Genomic DNA, 26,651 nt, shown 5'->3' on the forward strand with positions numbered 1-26,651 from the left:
TCGGTCATCTTCGGGCGTGCCGGTCATTCTTTTCAAAGCTTCCTATGTTCGATACCCAGCGACGATGTACCAGACCGACCTTGTCCTTGACTATTCAATAATTCAATACATGCAGTAGAACCGGTCACTCAAAATTGATATAGTTATCAAAATAGGATTCGTACAGAAAAACTTGGCGGATTGAGGCAATTTTTGAGTATTCTTAATGTTTGATACTATCCAGGTTCTCCATCTTCTTCGTGCATCCTAATTAGGAATAATTCTTGTACATTCAAAGTCTTGCTCTTTTAGATATTACACTATTGATGCATCAAAAGCCTAACCAAACCCTCTCTCACTCAAACGCAGCTTACTAATATTTCCGCTCAATTAACAGTGATTAAAGCATCCCATATCAAGATGTCAGGCTTGTCTTTCCACTCTAGCCGAGCGGTAGCTCTTCCTCCTTAGTGACGACACCAGAGACAATCTCTCTTCCCGGTAGGAAAATTTTAATTTGCAACTAAACTAATTTCTTCCCAAAAATTTCCCAATGCAAGATTCATAACCCACCGTACGGAGCAGATACGATCCACACACACGTCGCATATTCTGAATTGGTATGTCCTGGATTCGCTTCCTGGACCGTGCCGTGCCCCAAAACACACGGCACACACGGTGGGTAGAGAAAGTCGAAGCACAGAATTTCTAATTTTAATAAAACGGCAAAAATTAAATTAATTTTCCCGAGCCCAAGTTAATCAAGGCGCTTGGGCTTTAGCGTTTGCCGTGTGCATGTTAGTTTTGTGTGTACCTCGACCCCGGTGTCCCTGGGTGCTACGGGAAAGTCAATTTATGTACAAATGGGAAGGAGGCTGGATGAAACGCACCGAAAGGATTAAGAAGCGAACATTTTGACTTCGGAAACGGAGGCTCCAGAGCATACACGTGTCCGTTTTGGGGTCGCACCGGGAAGCAATCGAATGTTGAGAGGTGGGGGGGTGGGGGGGGTAGAGGGGATTCGGGGATTCCCAGAGAATGGTGAGCAATGTAGTATTGTGCGAGGCCACAACCGGCCGAAGGATATAACGCTTGCGTAGCACACATGTATGAGGAGTTTCGCCTTAACTAAAAACTTCCCACTTTTCTTTGGCCGTAGTTTTCGGAATAGCTGAACATGGTATGGGCTTGTGTGGTATGGAATGGCATTCAAATATGGCTGTTGCCTAGCAGTGAAGGGTGAACATGCGAAGTAGGGGATTGTGGCGAAAAGTGTCTAACTTTTATGTACGAGGTTTTCGAAGAACGCGCCGTAGACCTTCGTCCACAATATCCCACGTCCACTGCTACACGGGTGGTGCCGGCGGTGTGCCAGCAGGGAAATTTTCTCCACCCCGATCGTTAGAATGGTGGCGTTTTCCCGAGGGGATAATTTTTGGAACGGAACTCAAGACGTCGGAACGGACGAAGCACTGGCACGGCCTGATATGTTCGTGTGTGATCATATGCGAGTATGTGCGTGCGTGTGTGTGTGTGTTCACAACAACCGAGCACCGAACGGACCGGTTTTCATATAAATGCAAATAAATGAGCCACAATGTAGAGAGGAGAGGGTAGGTTGAGCGGGAAACTTGAAGGGACAAAATGGAAAATGAAGGAAAATGCCTCGATGGACACGCAGGCGGACGAGCAAGCGAGAACCACCCGTACGTCGACCGATGTGGGTGGTGGGCAATGGAATGACAATTAGGGAAAAACACACACACACACACACGCCAGAGAAATAAAGGGGGAAAACTCCCTCGCACAAACATGCACACACACACACGTACATATGTGGGCTCTTCCAAGGTTTAGCCTCGGTGCGGACGAATATACGCATGAACGACCTCGCATCGAAACGAAATGGCGGTTCCGTGGCTCCGTGTGTGAGTGTGTGTGTGTGTGGTTGGTTTTTGGATCGTGATCACTCGTATGTGGCACCGTGTGGCGCCAGGGGAGAGATAAAAGTTTTCCCAAACCGCGGCCCAATGTGCCGGTGCCCTTAGCGACCCATACGCTTTCGGAGCTGGGGTTGAATTTCATGCATGCAGCGCTTTGGGATGGTGTGGGTGGAAAGCTGTATGTGTGTGTGTGTGTGTGTGTGGATATAATTTTAATTTAATTAAAAGAACATGATGCAGGCTGGAAAGGAGAACCAGTTGAAAGGGGGAGAAAACCGCACAGAAACGAAGCGATGGGTTTGTCGCTGACGCTGAGCTGTCCAAGACGGGTAAAGTAAAGTTGAGTACGAAACGCTTTCATACTGAAGCAGTCTACTGAGGTCAGGAAAATTTATTTTATATAGCTACAATGTATCATGTTTTTTTATCCAAAATTGAAACTTTGTTTCTGTTAAGTAAAGTTGTCTGAAGAGAAAACTTTTTGGAACATTTGCAAAAGCTTTCTACCACACTGTACATTGGAGCAGCGTTTCCAAGCCACCGAGAACAAACGGTGGCAACATTTGTTCCCATGGCGACGCCAATGACGACGAATCGTACCGCAAAAAGGACGCAATCATCTGCTCACATGATGCTGCACCACACAAGGCGGCAACGGCGGCCCTTAAACCATCCTTCCATCCGTCCGTCAGTCAGCGCGACATAAATCAACGTCGGAACGTCTCGAAGCAAGCAACTGTTCCTTTGCCTCGTACGGTGTGTAGGTGGATGCGATATGCGGCACATCCTGTTGTGGTATTATTTGTCCACCGTGTCTACCCACCGTCTCACGCGCCACCGTTGGTTGATTTTGGTTACCTGTAACTTCTGGGTTCTGGCGTAAGTAGCCTCCCAGCTTTCGGCGTGGGGCTTCCGATATGAAAGACAAATATTCCGGTGTATGCAGAAGTTGACGAAAATGGCGCCGAGGTTTGCCATGGTAACACACGCTAATGAACAGCCCTTTGGCAGTGCTACAGTGATGAAGATGAAGCAGGCGGGTGGTGATTTGGTGCAGTCGTTGGCCTCGGGGTAATGGATAAGCGTGAACGATAATGCACGATGCGTCTTTGTTGCATGTTACTATAAGATGAAAATTTACAAAGGTTTTGGATAGTTTTTTAAGCGAATTTTAAATCAATATCCTCGGTAGGTAACCTCGTATAGTGTAATCCGGCTGGGCTAATGAGTGAATTTTAATTTCTTTGTGTAATTGAATTAAAGTTTGAGGTATTGTTTAGGATTTTATATATTTTTATATACATCATATACTTCTCTTTTATAATAATAATCGGATTCGGAAAAATTATTGTTAAATTAAATGGATCTCTTGCTGGACCGCGAGATCTCAAAACATAATGGCTTCTACAATGAATAATAAGGTTAAATATTATGAACGGAAAACCGTTTGTGAGGATTGCACATATTTGAAAATGAATAGAAATATTTTGTGTAATAGGCTCTTCACTTAAAAATTTGAGTTTTATGAGGTTAAATCTTAGACTATGCGATGACCTACACACTTGCTATTTCTTGTCAAAATCCGCTATAGTTTGCGAATTTTCCCATTGAAAATATTACCAAAATAGTAAAGCAAAAGAAAACATCTAATTAGGAGATTAATCACAACTAAATTATTAACAAATTCTCACTCAAACTGATCGCAACCGCTGACCACACTGCTAAGCTAGTTGCCCAGCAGTCCTACCGCTTATAATCGCATTCATTTCACAACGTTACCACACGTGCCCAATGCCGGGGGTCAGTTTAATATCTTTTACAAATAAGCGTTCCCGGCAGTCCTTCCACACTGTCACTGTTAATCTTTTAACGGCCTCTTGAGACATCGGTAATCAGGCTCGGAAATTGATCACTAGTCGTTTGCCCTTCAAACACCCGAACCGATTCGTTTGCTCATCGTTACAGTACACGCACCCGAACGGACACTTACACACTTCCACGATAAAACGGTCGCATGATAAACGACTTGTTTTCGCCACGTTTAGGGTCAACAGAGAAGGCCCATCCGAAGGCGCCCATCACTTTCATTTACGATCCTCGTTAGGTCACTCACTCCCTGTTTCGGTAGGGCTGCGCTAGGGATGACCGTTGCCTTCCATACGGTCGCGCCCTGCCCATTGGTCAGTTGTGTACCCCCTGGGGGAAAAGCTGATCAACGGGAACACGGCCAAAAGGGTCAGCGTGTGCCGTGACAACATTGGTCAATTGACCCCAAATTTTGTGCTGACCCTTGCGCGCGCTGACGTCCTGACGGTTGGTTTGGCAATTTGCATACGAACAAATCCGGCGTTCCATGGTGACCGAGCTATGCACGGTCCGTTCATAAATTATGATTATCATTGGCCGCTGTCCAAATGCGAGGGGAGGACAACGTTTGGACTGCACGTGGTCAGCACGATATGTGCGGCCGGCGATGGCTATTCCTTTGATTGTTTGCGAGGATTTTGTGGTTAGCGGAAAACAGGGAACAGCGGACGAAATGACGCGGAACATTGTTATTGAACTACGGCCTGTTTTTTTTTTGTGTGTGTGCAGAGGGCGTACTACGACAGTCACTTAAATTGATATCACATCAGAAGCAGAGGAGCAGGACATTTTTCAATAATATTAAAAACTTCTGCTCACAATTAAGCACTATTACTAAGAATTGTATTCGAAACAGCATCCTGTTTCGATTGGTTGCACGATCACTGTGAACTAGCGGTGTTTTCAAACACAGATTCGAGGTGTCGAGGCTCGAGCATCTACAAAGAACTCAGCTGGCAGTGGCAGTCTTCCGGTAGGACCGACCTCAAACCGCTCGCTCGAGGAGGTCGTCCTGGGACACCTGGTCCCTGGTGGAGGAAAGAAATTAATGCAGGGTTGCACAACGTGCAGGTAAGCAGCACGACTGATGCTGCGTACCGGGTCTAAAGTTGCGCCGAGACTCCTGGTAAAAGGGGAAGCGGAAAAGGGGTAAACAAAGCATTAAAAAAAAAAGAGTCTGTCGTTAATAAAAATCATATGCATCAACCGAAGAACGCGCGAGAGACTCCCTTGTGAATGCCCTTTGGGAAAAATCGGTTACCTGCTTTTCTTTTAATATGTGTGTAGGTCCTTCTCTCTCTCGCTCTCTTTCATTCCGTTTTGATTAAGGGAAGCGAGAAAAAAAAAAAAATGGAAATGTCAGCGGGCTCAGCGCGAGGATGCGTGTTACAAGCATTACAACGGCGGACATTTTTATGCAAATTATGTCCCAGATCTCGGATTGCTCTGCTTCAAAGCATCACACGTAATCATACACACACACACACACACACTTACAGAACCTTTGCTTTGAACATGAAAAACGCAGCTGCATCCACCGATCTTTCGATCCCGGAACTGCTAGTTAGGCGTTCTGCAATTGCAAAAATCGAGCTAGAAATAACGACTTCTTGGTAGGAAAAGGGGCGCACACGCTCTGGGAAGGTAAATTATGCAAATAAGCTCATACCGATCGATGGAGAAGGATATCGGATATCGGATGATGAAATTGAATGTTCGATTTTCGGGGCCTGTTTCAACGTCGAAACCCCTTTTGCCTGCTGCTGGTGGCACGTTGCCGGTAAGCTCATTAGCATTTCAATGGAAACACGGAAAAGGACGAAACTGTTGCAACTGTTGCATGGTTGTGTGTGTATGTGTTTTCTGTGCTGAATACGGATGGGTTTGATTAAACTACTTTCTATTCTATTAGTTGCCGGTGACGGTTGTGACGATTGAATGCAAGGAAGGATATTTGATAGGCTTGCCAAAGGATTAGACGCTGTTGCAGCTGTCGATTGCCGGGGATAAAATATTGGGTTCGAAGCGAATGTAACCATACGATAAGGTATAATTAGGAGTGAATAAAAATGAATAAATTTAAGCAGAAAGGCGTTGAAAGTTGCTAGTAGCGAAATGCGCCTAAATGTAGGCTTCATTTATAAATGTCTTTAAAACAAACACGCGCTCACAGGAGTTTCTTACGCTCGATATCAGCTGGTTTTTTCACACTCGCTTCTTTTGAGTATTTGTGCACTCAACATTCACACAAACACACAGATCCAGACATACAGAGGCAGGGAAAATGCTCCAGTGAAAGGAAAAGTGTGTGCATCGTTCCAGCAGCCGACGTCGAGTGGCACGTTACGAATTTTTATTACACCAGCTCCGTCTCATGGTGTGCCCCTCATCATCAGCTCGAGGAGACGGCGAAAAGAAGTCAAGAATTCACACGCAAACAAACAAATTTCTTTCTACATTCCCCCCCCCCCTCCCCCGGCAAAAGGGAGCTTGTGTAAACGAAAGGCAAACGAATAAAAAAAAAAACAACGCCAGCGTCATCCTTCGGCATGGGATCCAACTTGTGGGACATAAATTGTGACTGGCAGACACAATGTTGATGGGAACCCAACGGGCCGTAAAGAAAGCATAAATCTATAAAAATGGCACACTTTAAGTGCATCCAGGATGAGGACGGGGATGGGAATGCCCGGAGAATGTTGCCAGCAGTCTGTTATGACTGCGAAGAAAAATCGTTTTTAAAGCATGAATGAACTCGTAGTAAAATGCGTCGCGTGGCGTACCGTCGGTAAAATGGCGGAGTGCAGTGCGGTGGGAGAGGAGGAAAAACGGCAAAGACTCAGCCTGCTATCGACTCGCTGTTTGATGATCGCTGCTTAACAGCGTGGAGCACAAGTTTGCAAGTATAATTTTCCACCGCAGCAAAATTGTGCTGTCGCCGTCCGACGCAGCAACGCGCTTCCTAGGAAAATTGGCCCACTTTCAAGGAAACCAGAATGTGCTCATTGACGGGATGGCGTGAAAAGTGAAAGGGAACCAGCAAATGGTTGTTAAAATAAATTAAAAAGGAATGAGGTAAAAAAAACCACGTGGAAAAGCACGCGGAAAATGTGGGTAAATAATCATCTCATTAAAAAAAAAAAAGGATGTCAAGGTCTCGGCCAGTCTGGCGGTCTGGCCCAACATTAGTCCCTTTCTATTAATTGTTTTCTCGCAGATTTTTCCAGACACAAGCAAAAAAACTTCTTTTTTAAATTTTTTTCCCCCGACGCGGAAGAAAAGCAGTTCCACGTGGCGCGACGGCGTTAATTATGCAATCGATTAACACAAATTTTCCAACCCTCGCTTTGTGGGTTGAAAAGTCATGTTTTTTTGCATAATATTTTTTCCCTATTTTGCTCCACTTTCATCTCGCGACGCTGCAAGGTTAATGAAGGAGGAAGAAAAACAAGGATTTACAAACGTAAAAGAAAAGAAAAAATCGTGGAAAATTGTAGACATGTTTTGGTTTTTTTCCTGAACGGTATTGTAGTAAAGAAAAGTATCAAGATACAAACACAAGAAAAAATAAAGGAAAAACATTGGAACATTTTCTCTTTGATGGCGGATGAGTTGAGTTCCACAACCGAGAAAAATACAAACAAGGGTAACAAACCCCTTGGCTGCTAGTAATAAAATGGCGGGAAAAAATTACTTTCCCTTTTGCGTTAGTGCGCGTGGGCCACAAACACAAGCAGTGCAATAGGGGAAGCAGCTTTGTATTTCACTCTCACCATCTCTTTCTCTCTTGTTCGCTCTTTCGTTTCGCTCCTTCTCTTTCCCCCACCGGGAAGGGGGTGGTATAATTTCCCCTGCATTTTTTGTTTTCACGATTTGTTTGCGATTGTGTGTGTTTGCGCGGGTTGCTGCGATGGCGGTGTTTCATCCCTGTCACTCAGTCACTCACACCGCGACAGGCCCAACAGTAGGATGATGGCGGAAAAATTGAGCACCCGGCCGGAAAAGCAGCCGCGGCAAAAAAAAATAAGTTTAAACAAAGCAAGAAGGAAAGCTGTAAGAAAAGTTCGTGAAAAGAAAAATCTACAGCTGGTGCACGCGAGTCATCGCAAAACCGACAGCGAAAAAAAAAGGTTAGAAGTGGGAAAAATGCGTGCAAAAGCATCGTGCTAATGGCAAAACAGAATAAAAAAAAAAAACACCGTAGAAAGCGCGTGGTGTAGCGCGTCTTTTCATTATTTAAATTTTCTTCATTCATTCATTCATAAGCAAAACCCGGTCTGGTCCGTGGGCAGCCCCAAACCAGACGGTTTCGACTGGTTGCACTCTTTTAAGTTTAAATAGCAAAACGATGCAACGGCAAGACGGGTGAAAAAATGGGACAAGCTCTGGCGAAAGGGAAGGAAAAACGATCTTTTAACTTCCTTGCTTGCTTGTTGGTGTGCTTTTTTTGCTCTCTTCCTTCTTCCACAACACCAAACCGGTGGAAAACTTAATTGCGGCACGCGGCACGTTGGCTTTTCTTTCGTTTTTCATGGCCGATGGTGGTGAGGATGGGGCGCTTGGGATAATTTTTTTCCACTTTCACTTTCCTCACTGGTGCCCATTTATTTTTTGTTGTTGTGTGTGCAGAGAACGAGAAGGATACACTTTGAATGTATTTTTTTCACGTTCCGCTTTTTTCTGATCAGCTGATGTGAGGCACGCGGTGCGAGAGCTTTTCCGTTTTTTTCCCCCGTAGCATATAATTTTGCACCAGTTTCATCAGCCACACGCGGGAATCGGGACAGCGGGCGGCACCGTCTGCTGATAATGAAAGGAGCATGGTTTTTTTTTATGTCTTGTTTCAAGGATAAGGCATCCTTGGAAAGTGCGATTCTGGTTGGGAATGTTAGTTTAAGGGAGTTTGAGGGATGGATTCGCCTTTTTATTTACTAACACCATTAAAATACGTTTGTGTTGTGGTTTCTTTTATTTCGTTTCTTGGAATTACTTCCGGCAAACGTCCTTGAACTTCTTCGCTTTACGATTCTGATGCCTTGAGCACGGAAAGTTTAAAGTAATGCTTTAAGAGCTCGTTAAAGTATAAACCTCTTTATATAAAACTACTAGTTAATAAGTCCCAACAATTTAGATACAAATACAAAGCATAGCAAAGGGTGTGCATTTGACAAAGGTTCTGTCATTTCCATTTATCACTCACCGCAATCGCCCGCCTGCCCGTCCGAAGGGAGAACCTTCAGGCAAGTTTGCATCAAACCATCCCTCGCTAGTGGCCCCGCAGGAAAGCCCCTTAACAACAGGGGAAAAGTAACCTGCCCAATGGACCGTAATGGAAAAGGAGGGCAAAATTCCCCAAAACAGACCAGCGCAAATGAAGCAACTTCTCAAATATGACGATGACAATTTTTCTTGTCACCCCGGAGGCGAAATTCGATCAATCTGCACACCGGCTGGCAATGGCGTTGTTGGGGGAAGGAGATGAAGGGAACGCGCTAGGGCAAATACATCTCCATGCGGTGTGATTCTGTCTGCTGTGCCGTATCGAAAGATCAAACCCGGAACCGACATTTTCTATGGAGTCGAGCGGTGTACACAAAAGAAACGCAGCAGTGCCGGGTGTTTTTCGTCTGACCAAACATCCTGGTCAATCGGACGTCCTGTCAGAACGGGGAAGAAGGGGTGGGAGTGTGCTTTTTTTTGTTTCAACTTGGAACTCATCGCATCGTTCGGTAGGGTGGCTTGTGCCCAAAAGCGAATGGCACGATGAAATAGCACCGTTTTGGGCCATTCATTTTTAAATTGAAAATTCTCCTCTCGAAGAATCCTGGCGTCCAGAGGGGGTTTTTGTCCGGTGGTTGTCTAGATAAAGGTGACGATGAAAGACACAATGTGCGTACGATAAGGGAAAACGCAAGCACACACACACACACACACACACACACACACACACACACACACACACACACACACACACACACTGAAGGACAAAAGATAGACGAATCGATGGGAAAAGGATAGGAGCAAGTTTTTCCCTAATCTCATCTTCATGGATGGCATTGTGGAGGTTGAGGAGCAGTTGGCGGTTGGTGGTGGCAAATGGTGAAAATTGATGACTATGGAAATTCTTGTGCGGGCCATTTCCCACTTTCCCAGGGCGAGCTCGGGTTTGCAGTCCGAGTGAGATTGAATTACTATCGACTAAGAGCGAAACCCCTGTCGAGATTGGCCACATCGGACGCGATGTTCTGGTCCGGTGCTTGGTTTTCCGGTTTCCCGACGGTTTCTCCTGTCATTCATCTGCCACGCCACGAAAGAGGGGTGTGCGGGTGAACGGTGGGGTGGGGGGGGGGGAAGGTGGTTGGAAAAGCAAATCTTTCCTAACAACAGTATTAATACTCTGCGCGGCCTTCCCTGGATCATTGTGTTTATGCAAATTTTTGTGCCGAAAGTTTCTTCACACTGTTCACCCGTCTCTTTCTAAGCACTATTGCCCTTTAAGAAAGGAAACAATTCGGACAGGGATGAGCGTGAAGCAAATGGACGCTACGCTGGCCGTCGCAGGATGGGATGCTGTTCGTTCGGTGCTCTTAAGAAAGGGGATATAGCAGATGAAATAACAAATCGCTCACCTAACAAACGGTATGCCGAATGGTGTGTGCCGGGTGCGTCCAGACACCACCCCACCACCACTCACACACACACACACACAAACGCCAACCTTCTCGAAAAAAGGATGCTGACCCCGTTCGAATTGGTTTTTCATGTCGGTGGAAAAGAAGGAAGGATGGAAGGAAGCAGCGCGTTAGGGCGGGAAAACTGGTCGGCAAAAACTAATTCCATCGCCGAAGGGTCCGTTCGTCCGTCCGTTGGTTGGTGGACGGTCCGTTTCTTGTTCCTTCTCCAATCAACAATGTTTTGGGTTGAAGAACTAGAAGGGGGGCGTTGATTTGGTCGTATTTTTCGGGTGAGGTTTTGGAAATTCAATTTATTCATCGCTGCTCCGAGTGGCGAACTATTCAACATCTAGGAGGATGTTGGAGATTTTTTGGAACGAAAGAAAAACTTTTATTTGTGTAAATTTTATTTCAAATAATATTTAAGCAAATTGAAATATAGCTTGAAAAATGTGTTTATTAAGAGATTAAATTGCAACCTGAGTTAGGGTGGTGATAGTGTTTGTTAATTTTTATTAAATAAAACAACAACGCCACCCAAAAAGATCCAAAACCCTACGCTCAGCATCCTTTATCGCCTTTCAATAAGCAATTCTAATTCCTAATAAAACTCGTTCGCCCAAAATACGATCCATCTTGTACATGGACAGCGCCATTACGGTTCGGCCATTTTGTCCAGCTATCGACCGCTATCGCCCGAGAACGGGAAATCCTGGTCCGGTTCTTTATGTTTAATTCCCCACACCCATCAAACACTTGCACGCCGGTTCGAGTCCGGCAACGGAAGACATTCACCAAACTCCCGTTCGCCGGAGGGTGAAACCATTTTCGGACCAACGACTCGATTTTGTGTCTTCAGCGGCGCGCAGTATATAACGATATCATAAGAGAGGGTGTATTTGGTAGGACGGATTCTCTGCCCAACCCCGAACACGCCCCGAACTGTCTTTGTACGGTCAGTTTTGTGTCGTTACTGGGCGACTACTGGTTTCGGTTGGAGTCGATCGATTTTCTTCAATATCATCTCCCCGGAGCTCGGTTTTGGAGGTGGATGAGAAGAAGCTTCGCGCGTGTACATAACACCTTCGAACCTTGGACATGACCAGGCAGAAGGCGGAGGTGTTTTTGGGGACTTGGCCGCGAGAGCATCACAACTCCTTCCCGCGCCGTCCGAATGCCTGGTTGGACGTTTCGTTTTCGCAAAGTGGACGATGGTTTCATCAATTCTATTAGCATGTTTTATCAAACCGTTGATGATGTGGGCGGATGGAGACGTGGGCGCTTCGAGGAAGGTCAAAATATCCTTGCTGCGCCACAGTCGGCAGAAAAACCGCGACGCCGAGAATGAGGTGTGAGCGCTTGGCTCGTGAAGTCGTATCTTGAGTAGAATATGCATGTAAAATGGATGATTTTCATGGAAATCAACGGTGGTTTACACCGAATAAAGTTCATCCAACGGAGACCCTAGGGGTAGGGTGTTGTTTTGGGGGGGGGGGGGGGGAACAGGAACGGAGGCACAGATGGGTGGTGCATTTTGGCTGGTGTGCTGGTGAGCTTGGGGAGTCTGGAGCCGGTGTCGGTTTGAATAAACACTGCTGTTCGCGATTTTCCTTCGGTTCGCTGGCCATCCACACAGACGATGCCGTTGGCGACTGGTTGGCAATCCGACGGTATGCCAGCTGGTGGAAGTAGTGACTCTCTTTCGCACTTTCCTCACTGCTGAAGCTTAACGAAGCCGTGCGAAATGTTGACGCTAGCATGAAACATCCTAGGACCGGCTGTGCGAAAGGGGTGAAGCGTGGAAGTGCGAGGGGAAGCACACAATATACAGCCCTCCGAACACACCGAAACACCCTCACGGTGATTATCGGCGATGGTATTGATTTTCTATGGCTGGCCTGGTTGGTTACTCGCGTTTTGCAGTGGGACTACTGTTCACATTCTGTATGTTTTGCTAATGGCTTTTCGTACCGTAACCGGTAACCGGGGTTCTGCTGATGGTGTGGTCCGGCAAAATGGCGACGAGCATGTTTGCATATCATTTAAAGTGCATACGGGGAAGCGTCGTACTGGAACGGGGATATAACGAAGTGGTGTTTGATGTTTAGATACATTAAACTTTGCTTAGGTTATGGAAAAAGCAACCGAAAATACTCACTGTAAGAGAGGATGCTTAAGAAGAGAAAATACATTTATTATGCAATAGAGCAAAAACTACAGCTAAGCTTACTGAAATACTAAAGAACGTTAGTAGTAAGCAACAAAGTTTTTAAGTTCCAATAAGTCACTAATTTTCCGTTTGATCATGTTTAGAGATGAATAAATTTGAATAACTACAAACACAACCAGAATGTTCGATTTCCAACAGGTATTAGAGTACGCGAGTACTTCTTTTATTTATCTTTACAGACGGCTCCGTTTATCTGGACTCAGCCGGCTGTGGGATTCACTCCACCACAGACAACTGCGCCATCAAACTTCCTAATCACACCTCCATCTTTTCCGCCGAAGCAATAGCAATCAACTAGCCGCCGACGAAGGACTACAAACTGACCGACCGAACGTCATATTCAGCGACAGTTCCAGTGTTCTGGCTGCCCTGGAACACGGCAACTCCAAAGACCCCCACATCCAGCTCCTAGACTCCATACCTGCATCCCCGACAATCGTTTTCTGTTGGATTCCGGGTCATTCCGGAATCAATGGAAACGAGAAAGCCGACCAACTTGCCAACGACGGTCGGCTCCGTCCTGACCAACCTGATACAACACCCTTTCACGCCGTGATGCCATCCGCTTCACCAACACCATCATCTCCCAACACTGGAACTCCACATGGCACAACGTAGACCTCAGCAACAAACTCCGTCCTATCAAGAAAAACACCTCTTCATGGGAAGATACCGAATCCAGCCACATCCAACGAGTCCTTTCCCGCCTTCGTATAGGTCATACCCACCATACGCACCCCTACCTCCTAGAAAAAACCCGGCCTCTGCCCACTCTGCAGTTTCTGTGGTGTTGACATCACCGTCCGCCACATCCTCACCGATTGCCATGGATACACGACACACCGAGCCACCTGTCAACTAGAACCTGATTTAACGACAATCCTATCACCCGACAAACTCCAGCAGAACCGCCTCATTAGATTTTTACGCATCAGTCATTTATACAAAGAAATTTAAACAATAGTTCAAACTTATACGATACCATATGCCATAATAACAGGTTGGCTGATAAGTCCCCGGTCTAACAAAGAAAAACACATTTTTTTGTCAAAATTCGTTTTTATTATTCAACATAGTTCCCTTCAAGAGCGATACAACGATTATAACGACCTTCCAATTTTTTGATACCATTTTGGTAGTACTCCTTCGGTTTTGCCTCAAAATAGGCCTCAGTTTCGGCGACCACCTCTTCATTGCAGCCAAATTTTTACCCTGCGAGCATCCTTTTGAGGTCTGAGAACAAGAAAAAGTCGCTGGGGGCCAGATTTGGAGAATACGGTGGGTGGGGAAGCAATTCGAAGCCCAATTCATGAATTTTTGCCATCGTTCTCAATGACTTGTGGCACGGTGCGTTGTCTTGGTGGAACAACACTTTTTTCTTCTTCGTTCTTTTTTCGTTCGTCAAGCAACCAAAAGTTGCTTGACAAAAGACGCTCTGTCTCACAAACTAATTGACATACAGACGTCAAATTTTGACACGAATCATTTGAAGGTTGGTGCTATATAAAAATAATATGCATTTAATACTAGCGGCGTATTCTATGTGTCAGACCGGGGACTTATCAGCCAACCTGTTAGTTTCCATAGTTTCATAGGCAATAGTTTTCCATAATATTTAAGCCACATGTGCCAGAGTTTTGTATTAGATTAAACCATCCTTTTTTTACAGTTGAGAGGCGAATGTAGTCTCTAAGACTCAAAGCCTCTATAAATGTAAACGGAAAAAAAACTTCTTTTATTCTCCTCGCGAGGACGCGAGGAGAACACATTTTTAATTATGATTTTACTAAGTAGTTTGATCATCTAATTGGTAATAAAGGGTTCAATTTTAAAGATAAAATTAAGAAAAAAACATCTAGCTATAAAAATTAAATCTTATCCAATGCATCCAATAATTATATTTTGATATTTTAGGTTTCATGGTTGAACAGGACAAGACAAAGACGAAATTGAAATTTTAAGGCTGTTAGTTTTTATTGGTTCATTAAAAAAGGAGTATATTTTTGTAAAAATGGCCTCACAGAGAGGGCTCCGATCCAAGCATATGTAGTTTTTGGGGGATATTTTTATGAGAAATTATCTGCTGTTGTGGTGTAATTGGACTTCTGCAACCACCAAATATGCAATGTAGATCACCTACCAATTCGAAGAACTAAATAAGAGAAGCAGTTTCTCTGATTAGATCACAATTTTCTAACAGGAAACCCTTGTACAAAACCATCACACGTAATCTTGATATAAATGGGCTTCATTTTGTCCTTTAAAAACTTCCTTCCTTCCCTTCACTATTGGCTATCGACGCTCTTGGCCCTTTTGTTCCTCTTCATCCAAGCAATTGACTCACACTCTTCTTCACGCTAATCAGTGACGCAATCGGAAAATCTTTAACACAAACCCAACAACTGTGTTCCTGGGTGTAAGTGCAGCCGATGCTCTCGTTGCTATTGAGCGCCCTTCGTTCTATCCCTCTCGAGGACACATCCGTACAGCAGCAACTGCAGGCTAGCAAGTTCGACGACCTTTTGTGTCAGTTTTTTAGTTTCCGAAGTTTCTATCCCGCGAAAATGGAATCACGATGAGGTTTCGCCCGTTCGTGGATAGATTAATCGCAAGCAATATTTTATCTAAGCAGCCCGTTGAGTGCTTTGCATATGTTACAGTGGTCCGCTGGCAGTGAAGTGTGTTTTTGGCGCCGAAGTCGAGTGTATTTCCGAGCGGGAATAAATCAAATTTCAGCTGTGGCAGTTTGATGGGACGCCGTTGATTGGAGGGTTCCGGTCGATAAAAATCTTGGCCACCCCGCGGAGTGCGTGTCCACTTGAATCGCACCAATGGAGTGGCCACCGGCGGTGAGTGAGTCGTTCTTTCGGCTGCGTGTTGGTTTATTCATGCGCCATTATGCGTTTCCAATGTAGATCGAAGTAAAAAGGGTAGAATGGGATTAAATTTTTAAAGAAAGGAATAAAGGAAAAGGATTAACAATTTTTCTGTAAATCTTTATTCTTGAGACAAATCGAACGAGTCCAAGCACATAAATTGCAGCAAATTCCATTCCTCAACCCTTTCCAGTCGATACCATTTCTTAGAGTCAAAGGTGGCTTGAGTCTGGCCAATAGAAATGCATCCCATTTCAATGCAATTTCTCTCGTCCACCAGGAATTGATCACGCAGGCCACAGATCGAACGGACGTTTGTCGATGGGTTTCTGCGTTCTTGCGAAAGAAATCAAATTATTTCGTCTGTCACAGTTGCTAGCCTGATAAAGAAGGAATTGATTTAAAAAAGGAACTCTAGCAAACACAAGCAAAACGAAACGACTTGACAGGAAGTATTAGAAGGACCCTTTCTTTTATTTGGATTTCCTACGTTCCCGGTACAGTTTATCTTCCTGATTTCTTGAACTGCACAATAAAAGGGTTCTGCATTTGTTATCCACTAGGTGTTTTGTGTGGCTTTTATTCCATACTCGCACCGGGGTAAAGGTCGTATAATGCAACCACCTTGAAAGAAAATTACTTTCACCCCTTTTCTTTCACCGGTTGTGCGAAAAATTGACACCAAATCGCAATAGTGAAAGGGGAGGCTTAGGCTTAGGACCTTCGGGATCTTTGCATGCATCGTTCACCTTGAGCGCTCGTCCTTCAATAGGGGTTGCAATTTGCATCCTTTTTAATCTACATAATGCAAATTTCGATATTTCACTTTCTATTCAGCCGATTCCGTTAACGGTTTTCCGTCCGTGTGTGTGTGTGTGCGGAAGGATTTTTTCCCATCCATCTTGTTACACTCGATCATGCAACCGATCGATCGAGCAATCGGTGGGAAATGGTTCGTAAAAGGATTCACACTCGCTGGGACGGAGCTGGACGAGAAAAAGTTCAATTTATTTTCCCGCAAGAAAAAGTAAGTGGCCCGGGGTACTTCACACGGGCTTTCCGGTGGTCGTGATTTGGTTGTGTGGAGTTTTTTTTTTGTGTCGAACGAGGACCAAGTCTTTTCAACGGAAAATGGATTATTTGCATTATTTTTGTCGGTTTTTCTCCTTTTGCTTCGGAACTCGATATCCGCGACAAGAAGCTTTCTTTTTTCGGGGTTTCCTTTCCGGATGCGGAATGTCCGAAGAGGTAGAGGTAGATCGGTACCGAAGCAGGGATAAAGAATGCTTACATTTGGTGAACTGTGATTGGATTTGGTTGCGGTGTCCGGATCCGGCGAAATCAGCTCTCGGCAACACAGTAAAATGCACATCTTAGTGAGGATATTGCATAAAATTCGTCTTCCGCTACCTGAAGTGCGTTTAAAGGATTGCGAATCGAAATCGCACCAGACTATTTGCAACCTCAACCATTGGGAGCAAACACTAAAAAAAGGGAAATCAAATTGATGGCAAATCGATTTTGGGACATTTTTGTTTTGGGTAGGATCGCGAGCTTCCTGCTCCTTCCTACGCATCACAGAACAGATTTAATTTTAAAGTGAAAGTTTTTCCATATTTCCTGAATCGCTTCTCATCTCACAAAACCTTCGAGTCAATTAACCTTCCTCTCTCTATTAAGCTATTGTAAGGCGGACAAATGAAAGCTAATCCACTGCAAAACAAACATCAACAAGGTAAACACACCCCAAAACCACAACAAGTAGCCGCTCGGGAGAGTAAACCTAACACGCTGGAAGGACTTTCGCAGCAGGTGACTAATCCTATTTTGCCACCAAAGAACCCAAAACATCACCATCGAAATGTGCTCCTGTAGCCGAACAAGGCATGGATGGATGGATGATGAAGAGCGTGTACAAAACGGCGTAAAACTCGAAAGGAAAAAGGACATGAACATAAAATGTAGCCCAAAAATCGAGCCTGAAAATAGGCATCGAAGCGAAGTGTTCAATAAATTGTCCCTTTCCTGTTTTCGAATCGAATTGTATCGATGGGAAAAGTAGCACCAAACGGCGACGTATGGTAGGACCGATGGAAGGTTCGAAGTTAGGCAAAAGGGTGTTTGCAAAAGGGTTTCGGTTGCTGCTAAATAGCTTGTTCTTTCAGGTATGCCTGGGCATAAATGGGAACAGCGAATGCATCGCCACGTATAAAGCAAACCGTGGAAAGTGCATCGTAAAAAGGTGAGAAAACTGATCACTATCTGTCTGTGGTACCCGTTATGAATGGGCCTGTTTTATGTGCGACCTTTTGTGCTGTCTGTTGGCAGTTCAACGATCAGTTTAATCAGTGCGATTCAATCAGCTATCGAAGTGGTTGTGTGTGAGGGTAATATAGCAGAGTGAAGATTGTAGGGAATAATATTGTCAAAATATTGTAACGTTTGGCTGATAACACTTACTGTTAAAAGTGATTCGAACTATAGAAGTCTTAAGTCTATAAATATTGAATTTATAGTTTTTAATAATTGAATTTTTGGTATAAATGCTTACTGTTAGTAACTATTTTTATATCCCTATAAGACACGCAGAAACAATCGTTTTGCCTTCGCCCAGGGCTTTTACTGATTCCTACTGACTTCACTCACTTATGTTGGCCTGCACTTTTAAAGAGCACGTCGTCGTAACATGGCCTGGTCAACAATGGAGCTCCAGGAAACTTGATCCCTGGCTGCAACTTCCTATCCATGTAGGCACCCGGTCTCCGACAGGTCTCCCTTCACCTGATCCAGCCAACGAACTCGCTGTGCTCCTCGACGCCTCGTGTCGAACTGGGGGTCGCTGACGAATATCTTCTTTGCGGGGCATGAGTTCGGCATCCCCATAACATGCTCCAGTCATCATATTCTGCCGGTCTTTGCCTCACATTTCGTGCGCTCTCGAAGTCTTCTGGGACTATGGAGCTGACGGTGAAGGCCGCAGTAGGCACAATTCCCCTGCACATTGCGTTTCCGGATTTCATTGCTGACATCGTTATCCGAAGTTGCACTGCGTTGCACCCCGTTCATGGTGGCCTTTAACAGCCGGGTCAGCTTTCCAGGAAAGTGGTGCCGCTGCATTATGTTCCATAGGCCACCTTTAAGTCGACAAACAGGTGGTGCGTGGGGATCTGGGTCGGTGGAGGATTTGCCTCCAACAAACCCCGCTTGGTAGCTGCCGACGAAATTTGTAGCAAGGAGGGCAAGTCTGCAGAACAAGATCTGGGACAGGGTCTTATAGGCGGCATTAAGGACTGAAATGGCACGATAGTTCCTACTGACTTCATTGTCAGGCATAAAAAATCCCTTAAATCTTGCAGATCGAGGTCTGAGTGAAGACACAAGATAAGTTTTTCAGAACATGAAAAGCGACTTTTATGATTTATTATTGGCTTTTTTTTTTGGATGAATGCATTTTGATTTGCTAAAAAATTAAATTATTATCAAAGAAACTGTCATGATATCCGGTTGTTTTGAATCCATCCACTCACAGCTCGTTTGTACGGTTCACTAATTTCTAACATTCTTCATACACATATTTTCTACATTTATTATGAAATAGATTTAATCTTCTTCTTTTTGTTTGACTCTAAAATGTTGGCAAAAATTTTACCCGCTGCTGGATAGTCAGGGCTGCTTCCTATCGGAGGACTGCATCTGCACTGTCGTCAGATTGACAATCGGACCGTTCGAATTTTAGCTTCATTATGATTATGATATGAAAAAGTAAATGATAAGATTGGAAAGACTTAAATGTATTGTATTGTCAGTTTATTGTCAAAATATTATTTCGGAATTTTTTAAAGCTTTTTCTTAAATTGTATAGTTTTAAGAGAGAATATATTATTCATTACCATGTCCCACCCATTTCACGCTAATTCCAACATTGATTTCATCTCAAAACAGTTCTCACACAGCAAAATTCTTGTTGACCAAGCGAACGGCAGTCCACATCCATTTTCCCAACAATCGAAACCCGTGCGCGGTGGGCGAGAAATCGAAAACCGATTCGCAAGCATCCAGCGCTCGGACAGCACACCAATACCAATGCGTCGGAATCGGTCTCACCCTATCGCGTCACGAAATTTCCACCCCTGTGTCCATTTGCTGTGTGGCTGGTCGTGAATTGCGAATCGTTTCGAGCTCGCCGGCCGCAGAGTGCCGGCAAAAGTGGAAAGATGGCGACCCAACCCAACCTCAAGCTCACAACACTCATTCGCTTCCACACACCCGCACCGGAAGCTGGCCCACCGAGCTGGACCAACACAGGATTATGTTTTGCCGAAGGGTCGGTTAACTGATGGTGGGGTAACCGGGGAAAAACCCTCCAGGTTTTTCGTGGATGGAAAATATTTCATCCAAAAGGAGGACGTATTTGTGTGTTGGTGATACCGGCGAATTTGTTGCCTTTGTTGCTAGGGATAACCCGGGGCCCGTATGTGTGTGTGTGTGTGTGTGTGTGCCCAGGCCACCACATCACTAAGGTTTGTTTTTCATCGTCCACTCCTCTTCACTCGGTCCGTTCGCGTACCGCGCCCACCTATCGAGGGTGGTGAGTGGGAAAATGTGCGTCCCCTTTTCCATCGTCGATGAATTGCGAAGGACGAAAACTCCCATTTTGCTGTACGTATGTGTTGTATGTATGGGTGAAGCGTGTGTGAGTAGGTGGTTCCGATAACGGTTTTCCTCGGACACGCAGGTCGTTTGTCCTGCGCGTTTTCCACCGCATGACGAGATGGCGTAGATGGGGACACACAGTGGACGTTCGCTTTGCACACACTACCATACACACGCTCGTATACATACACATTTGCCCCTTTTGCGTCTACCGGTGAGGCAGAGTTTTACCCCCGAAACAGACACACACACACACACATGCTCTTCCACACTTTGCATACCGCCAGAAGAGAACTTCAATAACATAATATATGCTAAAGGAAAAGCGGAGGAAAAGCATCGGAAGGGAAAATGATCCAAACACACAAAGGAAGGTACCGAGGGCCAGGCCAGGCTTTTTGGACGGTTTACAGTTTGTTATCAAACTAGCAGACGCTGCCGTTTTTTTGGGTGGCTCTTGTACAACGAGCACCCGAAGCGACCCAGGTTTGCTTTTGTGTTTTCGTGAGCCGTCTTCTTTTGTGGTAATACGGTTTCCCTCTAAGGTGGGATTAGGAGTGGGTGGATGGGGGAAAAATTTATTACATTCAGGGAAAATTGCAAACGTACCAGGCGCGGAAGTAGCCGCTGGCGAACTTTCCATACACACGCGCAAACACACGGCAACATCGCATGCAAATCGTTCGCTCGTGAGGATATTGATTTACTTGATAATATTTCCCTTCAGCTTCACATACGTGTGTGTGTGTTTGTGTGGATGTGTACGGTGGAGCTGAGGGTCGGGTTTTTGTAATTTTGGGAGAGTGTTTCAACCGGAGCCTTGATTGAAAAGCAAGCAATGGCAGCATTTGAAAGGGAGCGAAAGCCTACCTTTTGAAGGCTCAGCGTAATCTGGATGGAATTGTATGGAAGCCTACGCAAGGCTATTCAACTTCGGTGGCTGTAATAGAAAAGTGGAGTGATTTAAGCGTAGAAAATTGGTTTTAAATTTGTATCTTAAGCAACATGCTTGTTGTGGGTAGAGACAGGACGCAATCTGCAATCGCGTCTTGCAATGCATCACTAAAATGATACCGTACTCGGTCTCTTAAATGATGTAATGAAGACTGAAGACTGTGAGGAGGTTAAAATGTAGTTTTAGACGATTTATTTATACGTTTTATGTTAAACATGTGCAAAATCATTAATTTGCTAGATTAAAATCCCGCTGGTAATGTTACTTGTATCGTGGATTGCCTACACACAGGCGCAACTATTTACAACGCATTTATACGTAAAAATGTACACTTTATTTAAGAAAAAACAGCGACATAAAAGCGAATAGTAAAAAAATACAAAATCAATTTTTTTAGTACAATCTTGAAGCTTTAAATGATGCTCAATATGATAGAAAATGAATCATGAAATAAGTAGCATTGGTAAATAAAACACTCCTAATAAACGATGTGAAATAAGTGAATGTCTTCAAGTAGAACTTGGAGTTATTAATCCTGTTTTTAAGAATAAAAGATTATCATAGTTTTAAGAACTTAATTACAGGGTAAATGTCATTCTTTCATCACTAAGGATTATACTACTAAAAAATTATTTTCCTCTCTGTTCTAGTACTTCTATTTTTCATTAATAAATTCCCAAGACCGCTGTCCAAACAGTTCTTTAACAACATAAAAGGAGAAAGTAAAACCAACCCAGCGCTGTACGGTGGAAGGTATAATTACAGATAAAAACAGACTTATTTTTCTTGGCTGTCCTTAGCGACCAATTTTCCTGCGTGAACCCTCACGCAAATCGTAATTTACATATGACTATAAAATGATATTTCGAGAGTGTTTGCGTTTTTTTTTTCTCCTCCACTACATTCCACAGTGTTGGTGTGTATGCGTGGTCGTCCGAACAGGGACGTTTGTTAGTCCCTGCTTGCGTCTACAGGGCCATTTCGGTGCTTCGTTGTCGTCATGCTCGTGATTATGACAACGGTCGCTCACACACACCCATACATACACACGCTCGAACACATTAGCATTAATATCCCGGGGACATGAACCGTGTGGATAGGATTTTTTTCCCATTTTCCCACTCTGCCAGATTGGGCGGTTGGGAAGAGATAAGAAGTTGCCCTGCGTCATTCGAGCACCCGCGCGCACAAGTTTCCTTGGCAGAAGGGTGGATAAGGATTTTATTTCGAGTCGGTGATGGCCAGCGTGCGGATTCTTCCGTCAGTTTTGGCGGGACATCAGGCGGACGAGACGACGGGCCGTAGGAGAGGAAAACATTCCACATCCTCGGCAGCGGTTTGCGTTCGCACATGGAAAATGGAAAAAGTTTTAATCTCATATGAGTTTTCGTTCAGTTTCGTGCGTTAGTCGGGGTTGAGGTGTGAGTGTTTTTTGTGTTGCTCCGTGTGTCCATGTGCGTTCCTTCATTCCCGTTTCCACTGGTTAACTGGGAAAAGGTTCTTATTTTCTTTTGCTCCCGGTGAAGAATGCGAAGTATTCCTTATTCCCGAGTGAGTGTTTTGTCGGTAGGTGTTTAGTTGGTGAGGCAGTGCTATCCTCCGAAGACACATACCCGTTTGAGTGAAATGAACGGGATGGTAAAATAAATTATTTTATTATGCCGTATTGTGTATTTGAAGTGCTTCACCAAAGTTTTTTTTTTTTGCACATGCTAGGCTGGCTATAGCATAGATTCTGTGTGTTTCTGTGTGTGAGCTAATACGAATTAGGAGCTCGGAATGGGGTCGTAAAAATTCATCATATCGAAAATGAGGACGCACTTTCACTTTCATGTATTTCATTTTCTTGCAGATTATCGTCCGCTTCATGACAACCAGTTGTATCTTCTTAATATTGAGTTTTTTACTCAAGCATTTATTATTTATAATTCACTTGATTTAAACCTTTACTAGTATTTTTATAAAGTTTATAATGTATCGTTTCGTTTTTCGATAATTTGTTTCAAATAAGATACTGTACTTTACTGCAGAATTAGTGAAAAAATAAAAAAAAGGATTGAAACATAAATTTGAACGAGAATATCGCATATCTAGGAAAATAAATATTTCTTTCCACTGCTGTGCTTGTGTCCTTCGAGCGCCCGTTGTGAGCGTGTTTGCAGATTGCATACCTCGCAGGCGTATAGGCACAATGGTCGTTTCTGACACAAAACTGAAGGCCTTGTAGACTGATTCATACATGCCCGCATAGAATAATTAAGGAACGTGTTGTTTGTGGCTAAAGTGAAGAGATTTTTTTTTTCTTAGATTAGACTCTTTGCTATAATAATTTAATTTAGTTTAATGTATTTAGTACCATCCACATAAAATGCTAATTATTTGACTCATTTGAAAGGTCTTAGGGAACAAGTACAAATCTTCAACACAAACAATGCATTAATAAATAAAAGAGAACGGCATAAGGAAATGCAAAGATCCATCCCAAAAACCATAAATCAGAAGTCCAAATATGAATAATTCATTCGTAAATCGTAAAGGAGCTAAAAACGCGGGCAATTATCGCGATAATCTGTCGTCAGCGACGCTAAGCGGTTAATTAGATAATTTTTTCTTTCCCTCCCATCGGATCCGCTCCTGTTGATACCGTATAATCGATGTTTAATGAATGGAAGAGAGCGTCGTTTCCCTTTTCCGCCCATCACTGACGTCTCAGACATCCTGCTGCGAACTTTCTCGCCGTTATCCCGCGATTATTCAACGTGAATTCCTTGGAGTATAATGAAAGCATAACGGAAAGAAAAAGAAAATCCGTTCCTACACCTTCACCGTTCTTTTTTTAACGTCGCCGCAAGTTGACCGGAAAGCACGGTCTAGAAAGAAAAAAAAAACGAAGGAGAACACATTAAATCCTCGAACGAAAACATCACGTCCAACCGATTGGACAAGCACTAAGCGGCATAAAAAGAAAAAAAGAAAAACAAATAAAAAAAACGCTCCAGACACGGTGGTGAGTGAAATCAGGAAAAAAACTCCCACAAAAACCCACAAATGAGTTCCAGGGCGGGAAAAATTGGTAAGAAAAATTGAAAAGAAGAAAAAAACGACATGATCCTCATTACAAAAAAAAAGTTAAATTGTCGATGGCGAGCTGAGCTAAGGGGAAGAGGGAACACTCCCGCATAAAAAAGTAATAACAATAATAAGACATCAAACAACAATACCAGCAGCAGGAGCAGCAGAAGTAGCTGTACAGTTGAGTTAATAAAACCATAACCTACACCAAGTCGCGACTTTTCTCCGTTTTTCCCACTTTCCCTGCGCTCCTGTCTTGTGACTTGTTGGGGATTTTTTAATGTCTAGCGCTTAAAAAACGTGGACGATGAATTTGAACTTGATGCGTTTGCTTTTTTTTTTTGTTTTGTTTCGCTTATATTCTACGACTGTTTGTTTTTCTTTCCTTCTTATGAGTGATTGAATGGCGTTTATATTGAATGCAATATCTTTTCTCTTTTCAGCCGAAAATTCGTCCCCCCCCCCCTCCTTCAAATGAGCACACCCCTCGGTTTCGTCTTCATTTGTTTATCCTTACACAATCATTATCACTGTCAGCCGCCTTCTGGCGGTAGCCACACTGTTGCGCGTGTCGTTTAATTAGATTTTTTTCTCGCCGTTTGCCTTCTCAAACCATTTAAACAAACGCCGCGACGCGCTTTTTTTTCTCCAAGCGTTTTTTGACTTTTCATTCATGTTGTTTCGTCGTGTACGAGACTGGAGAGGGAAGGAAACAACTGAAAAGAACATTTTTTTTGTTGTGTGTGTTCTTAAATCATCCGTTTTTACCACATTTTGCACCACCGGCGCACGGTTAATGAAAGCAAGGAAAGGCGAAAAATGGGAAATGGCCCTGAAGGAAAGGAAGGCCATTTGCACAGCAGCGTGGCACGTAAACGTTTTATGTTTCGCGATGTTGGCAAGCTTCAGGATACCGTTTCTTTTTCTACTTTTTTTTTTTGTGTAACTGAAACTCCCTCCACACTGCTTGTTTTACAGGGTTTTCTACGCGACGTTCGCTTTTCAGCGCACACTTGGTGGTAGGAAGAAAAATCGCACAAAGTAAGGTGCATCAAGTGGGCCAGGCAGGATTCTGGGTGAGATTTTTATTTTCCGTAGTGCTACTAGAGTGGGTGGGGTTTTGGCTAAAGGCGGGCGTGCACCCTGTTGCACTGGTGGTGGTGGTAAAAGGTTGATAAAGAGTGTAAATTTCACTTTCACTTTCACAGCGAACACCGTGGAACGATGATGGCCAGATTGTTGGAGGGATGGATTGTGAACGTGATACTCGGTCCGCGCAAAAGGAAGCGTAATGACGATTGGAGATATTTATTTCCACCGTGGGCTGGTGTTGGAAAACAGGGCGGAAAACGGTGGAGAATGGTCGTGATAATTGATAATTGTCGACAGTTTGCTTGATTCTAGTGGCATTTCTTTTTTATTGCTTCTTGGCGCGATAGGGTTGTGGGTAAGGTCGGGAGCATTTTTGTTAGGTGTCTTATGTTGTTCTGACCTTGATAAAGAAGGCAGAAAAAAAGCATCGTTCCGCCTAGAGCATTATTCATTTTTGTTCGCGCCTAGTGGTTAGGCTATACGTTATACTTAGGTTGGATGAATATTGTAAAACGAACTTTTACAAGTAAATAAAGGAATGCGGAGTAGCATATAGGATAATTGTTGAACTCATAATCGAACCGTGCATAAATATCACACACTGAGAAAATATTTTTACCATCCTTTCCTATAAATTTCTATGTCAATATCCGATTGATATTCCGTTTCCGGTGGATATAAATTAAATTTTTGTGCAGGGAGAATCCCCTCTGTTTGAGGGGATTCTCCCTGCAAAAATCTCCTAATTTTTCCCTCTGTTTGACATCCGACGAAACTCATATTCCTTTAAACATTGCTTTCCAACTATAATAAGAAATGAAAATTCTACTTCAAGCATAAATTATGCTTTTCCAACAGGAATACCTACACTCCCTGGACGCAGTGCCATCTGTCGGTCGCTAGCACATGCACATATGTCGGAACATAAATTCTAGCTGGAATCATCATCACGTCACGGCATGTGTGAAGCAAATTCCCAACTGGAGAATGAACGTGTGTTCTTGAAAAAAAAAAGGGACGCGCCTCGTACGCAACCGAACACGGCTAGTGCGGGTTCTTTGTTCGATTTTCCCACTTCCCACTTGGTGACCGTCCTCGGGACAAGCGTGTTTTCCAAAAACCCGCTCGGTGGATAAATAGATGCTGTGTCTTTCTTACCTCCCAACCCAAACGTTCTCGTACAGCATTCGGGGCGATACAGGATTCGTGGAAAAACTGGACCAAGAGAGCGCGCCGGTCGGTCGACAACAGTGCGCACACACGAAAATTTTAAATGAGGGTGCGTGTGTGTGCCCGCACATGTGTGTGTAC

This window comes from Anopheles maculipalpis, chromosome 2RL, assembly GCF_943734695.1.
Source record: "Anopheles maculipalpis chromosome 2RL, idAnoMacuDA_375_x, whole genome shotgun sequence".
NCBI classification, from domain to species: Eukaryota; Metazoa; Arthropoda; class Insecta; order Diptera; family Culicidae; genus Anopheles; species Anopheles maculipalpis.